We start from the raw sequence: 5,404 nt of genomic DNA on the forward strand, positions 1-5,404 counted from the left end.
TATGATGAAGTTTTCTTAACATGATAATTTTAGTTAAAATCTGTGTGTTAACTGAGGTCCAAGTTGTTTACCTCTCATATGTAAACAGAGGTTTCCACTGTTTACATGCATTATCTACTCTTGGGAAAATACCATGATCATTAGGACCATGCTGAAACATCACAGGGCATGTATTGCCTAGCTTTCTTCATTCTGTGAGTCTTTGGCATTGCTAACTTTTAAGGATGAGAATGTCACACATACTTACAGCAACTGTAGTACTAACATAAGGCCTGGGTCCTAGTCTAGTGCCTGGTACCTAGTAAATAATTGTTGAAATGAATTGAAAGCTATGAATATTTTTCAAAGAAACATCCTAGATTGCAGTGGTGGCATTTTCTTTGTCACAGTATTCCAAGATAGGACCAAAATGAGCCTTTTATTTAATGGGATTGTTTTTAGGACTCTCCAATGGCTCAAGCTGTTTTCTGCTTTCAGGTTAAGAAGGAGAATTAAAGTAGAAATGGAGGGGAGAGTGGGAGAGACTGGGGGATTTAAAGGAAGAGAAGATTGTATATCCCAAGTTTTTGGCATACTGGAGAAGACTGTTAAAGAAAAAAGAACTCATCATGACACTTGTTAAAGATGTTAAGGCAAACGTTATCCAAGGTAGACCCCAGTGACAGGTATAGGGACCACTGCAATGGAATCCCACAGTGAGGGAGAGACAGTAGACTCAGTTCTGACTTCAACAAGGCTGAGTGGGGATTTATAACCAAGGAGCAGGGCGGGGATCAGCAAATGGAAAATTACCAGGAGGAAAAAACATCAAAGGTAAGAGCTTTCTGGCTATACCAACTTGATGGGATTATTGCTGAAGGCAGGCCAGTGTGATAGGATATCAAGGGTGGTCAGATACCAAGGGTGGGACATTCTCCCTAAGCCAACTTAACAGGATTCTTGCTCAAACTGGATCCTGCAAGAACAAAGAAGGAAGCCCAGTGTTGGCCTAGTCAAGCAGAGGAATTGGAGAAGCCTGACTAAAGTTTTGGTCAAAAGAGAGAGTCTTTGTCAAGACATAAAATGAGCAACCTTAGATTGAGGACAATGGAACTCATCATCCTTATGACTAGCTTGATTTTGTATATTAAAATGTCTTTTAGATGTAACATTGCATAATAATGAAACCAAATTATCCTAATTTCCAGAGAGCTAATAAAATAAGTATTATAAAACAAAGATATCATATCTAAGAAACAATCATGATTCATTAGGTAAACTTTCTTTTAAAATTTTTACTTTTTAGGTTTCAACACATAAATTAGTATGTTTTAAAAGTGAGAATGCTGAAACAAAGCAAAAATGTATTATAAAATAGTCACATCATTTAGAAAACTTCATGCCTGCAATTATATTTAAAGTTGGTATATTCAAATGACTAGATTGTGTATTCATACTTTTTTTAATTTTTAATTTTTGTGAGTACATAGTAGGTGTATATATCTTTGGGGTACATGAGATATTTTGATACAGGCATGCAATGAGTAATAATCACATCATAGAAAATGGGGTATCTATACCCTCAAGCATTTATCCTTTGTGTTACAAACAATCCAATTATACTATGTTAGTTATTTAGAAATATACGATATTCACGTATTCTCATACTTATGGACAGAGGTTCTAAGAAAACAAGTTTGCAACATGCAGGAAAATTTAGAAACAGTGAAAAGCAAATATGGTTTTAGCTGACTTGGAAAATGAGTCCCAGCACCGGAAATGTTTGCAGGGTTATTGTGGAGAAAATTTCTGCATCTGTTGAGGGTTTGGTGCAGTGAATACTTAGGGTCTATCCTACTTTATTCTAGAGTTTTTACATTTTTAATTACACATTTTTGTATTCAGTTTACTTTCCTCTTGAAATAGAAATAAGTGATTTTAAAATCTGAGTGACATTTAGGGACATTATCAACAGTTAAATTGATCTTTCCATTGTAAAACCAGAACATGTTACAATTATTTATTGTGGTTTATTTCAGATTATGTTCAGATAAATTATGAATTGTATTATGTCCACAGTAAAACTTACCTTAATTTGCCTCTGTTTATTGGTGGTGCTTTGGCAAATTCATAAACTATATCCTATTTAGATATAGACACTGCTACTTTGAAAATGGTTTTGAATTAACATTAACCATATATTGGTAGGAAAAAAGGGGACCGGGAGCGATGCCTCACGCCCAGCGCAGTGGCTCACACCTGTAATCCCAACGCTTTGGGAGGCCGAGGCGGGTGGATCACCTGAGGTCAGGAGTTTGAGACTAGCCTCGACTACATGGTGAAATCCCGTCTCTACTAAAAATACAAGAATTAGCTGGGCATGGTGGCGGGTGCCTGTAATTCCAGCTATTCAGGAGGCTGAAGCAGGAGAATCGCTTGAACCCAGAAGGCGGAGGCTACAGTGAGCCAAGATTGCGCCACTCCACTCCAGCCTGGGCAACAAGAGAGAGACTACCTCTCAAAAAAGAAAAAAAAAAAAAAATTGTTGCAGATAAACATGACTTACTTCTAGAAGTGTATTATCTGCCCTGTCCCTTCTGGTACTGCCTAAACCACGCTAGACAAATGTTGAAGAGATAAAGGAAAGGACAGATAAGATGCTTTGTGTTTTTAAAATTTGTTTTAATTTTAATTATTATGGATACCTAATAGTTATAGAGTGCATGTGATATTGTAATACAATCAGACAGTGTGTAATGATCAAATCAGGGTAATTGGGATACCCATCACCTTAAGCAGGTATTATTTCTTTGTGTTAGGAAATTCCAATTCTACTCTTTTAGTTATTTGGAAATACACAGTAAACTATTATCAGCTATAGTTGTCCTATTTTGCTACCAAACACTAAATCTCATTTCTTCTATGCAACTGTATTTTTGTACCCATTAACTATCCCCTCTTCATTCTGTCCCACCCCGCCGACTACACTTCCCACCCTCTGGTAACCATCATTCTACTCTCCATCTCTATGAATTCAGATTTGTTTACTTCCCACATATGAGTGGGAACATGCTGTATTTGTCTTTCTCTGCCTGACTTATTTCACTGCACATAATGTCTTCCACATTCTTCTATGTTGTTGCAAATCACAAGATTTCATATTTTTATAGTTGAATAATATTCCATTGTTTATATGTATCACATTTTCCTTATCCATTCTTCCATGAGAAACAGTGTGATTTCCTATCTTGGCTACCATGAATGGTGCTGTAATAAACATGGGAGTACAGATATCTCTTTAATGCATCAATTTTCTTTCTTTTGGATATATACCTAGCAGTGGGATTGCTGGATCATATGGTAGTTCTATTTGTAGGATTTTTTTTGGTTTTTATTTAGAAACCTCCATACTGTTCTCCATAGTGGCTGTACTAATTTACATTCCCATCAACAGTGTACAAGGGTTTTTCATATATGAATAAAAACCTCTTTCTATGTGTGTGTGTATATATGTGTATATATATATGCAAAGGACCTGAAATTATACCTAAAATATGTATTATATATTTATTATAAATTTAAATAGAATATACATATTAATTATATATGTATATATAGTTATATTGAATATGTATATTAAATATATAATCATATATTTATATATAGAAGGCCTCTCTGTAGATTTGTGTATACTATATTTATATATAAATATTTATATATGTATATACTATATAGAGGCTTTCTATATAAATATATGTGTATATATAGAGAGAAGTTTTATATATATAAAATATATATAGTGAGAGGTTTTATATATATAAACATATTTTATAGCTATAATTCCCCTCTCTCTATATATGTGTGTGTATATATATAAAACCTCTCTTTCTCTCTACACATGTATAATATATATTATATATTGATATATTTCTGTATTACAAAGATATACATATTTATATATTTTTCTATAGATAAAATATATATTATATTTATATATGGGTAGTTCTATATATATATAATATAATATATAGAGAGGGGTTTTATATATAACTTATAATATGTATTATATTAATAATATATAACTATGTGTTAAATTTTATGTATATATAGAAAGAGATGGTGTTCTCTTGAACCCCTGGACTCCAGTGATCCTCCCGCCTCAGCCTGCTGAGTAGCTGGGACTACAGGTGCATGCCACTACACCTTGCTAGAAATAGTTGTAATTAAATTATTGATGAGCTATCTATTTTTTTTGGTGGAGAATGAGTTCCCTTCCAATTTAGAATCCCCTACTTGGATTAGTTCTCCTTGGAGCAATTATATGGATTAGCATAATGTGGGTAATCACTCCATGGAACACTGGACAAAATAATGAAAAGATAAGGATCATGTCTATTCTATGACTTCAATTTTCGAAGACATACCTAAAGTTCCTATTATACAAAATTATCCTTATTAAACATCAGCATGATTCAGCATCCTTACTCATTAATAGAATGAATTTCTTTCTATAATATGTATTTGTTCTTTAATTTAAAAAATTTAAAGCAGTATAAACCTTATATCTTTTATTATAAAACTCCAGATCCTTTGCATTCTGTTCTATACATAATGCATTTCCGTTGGAAAGTTTGGTGTCCTCAAACTTTTAAGAACTAATGATTTAGAAAGATGGCTGAGAATATCCCCTGACCATTGCCTTGTAGGCCTGGAGGACTCCTTTTCATACAAGACCAGGGATTGATATGGCTCTATTGGTTTCGTAGCTTTATTTTTCATTCTCAATGCAAACTCCTACATCTCCCATCACCAGCCATATTCTAATTAATTAAAACAGATTGTCAGTTTCTAAACACAAATGCAATATCCATATCTTTACCTTTTCTCATATTATTCCTTTTCCAGTCTAAACTACCCTATTTCTTCCTCTCCAAAACTATTATTTTTTCTAGAAGACCCAACATAAAATTTACCTCTGTTGTTAAGACTTATCTAATGTTTTTAGGTATGATTAATCTTTTCTTCTTGAGGCCATCGCAGCACTTTACTTACAATCAGGAGTGCCACTGATCACACCTCCTTTTCTCTATTTTCCTCATCGCCATTACTTCTGAGCAAATAAGGGCTCTGCTTTACTCTACTTTGTATCCCTACTGTCTAACACAGCGCTTGACAAATAGGTAAGGAAGTGCATTAGTCTGCCTGGCACCACAATAAAATCCATGGACTGGGTGTTTTAAACAAGACAAATTTCTCACAGTTCTGGACACGCCAAGATCAAGGCTCCAACAGGGTCAGTTTCTGGTGGGGCCTCTCTTCTTGGCCTGCAGACAGCTGCCTTCTCTTGGTGTCCCCACATGGCCTTTCCTCTGTGTGCTCTCAGAGAGACAGCACGTAAGCCCAGAAGTGAGTGAGCGCTGATCTT

The sequence above is a fragment of the Trachypithecus francoisi genome, unplaced genomic scaffold, assembly GCF_009764315.1.
Source record: "Trachypithecus francoisi isolate TF-2019V2 unplaced genomic scaffold, Tfra_2.0 Lachesis_group15, whole genome shotgun sequence".
Classification (NCBI taxonomy): Eukaryota; Metazoa; Chordata; class Mammalia; order Primates; family Cercopithecidae; genus Trachypithecus; species Trachypithecus francoisi.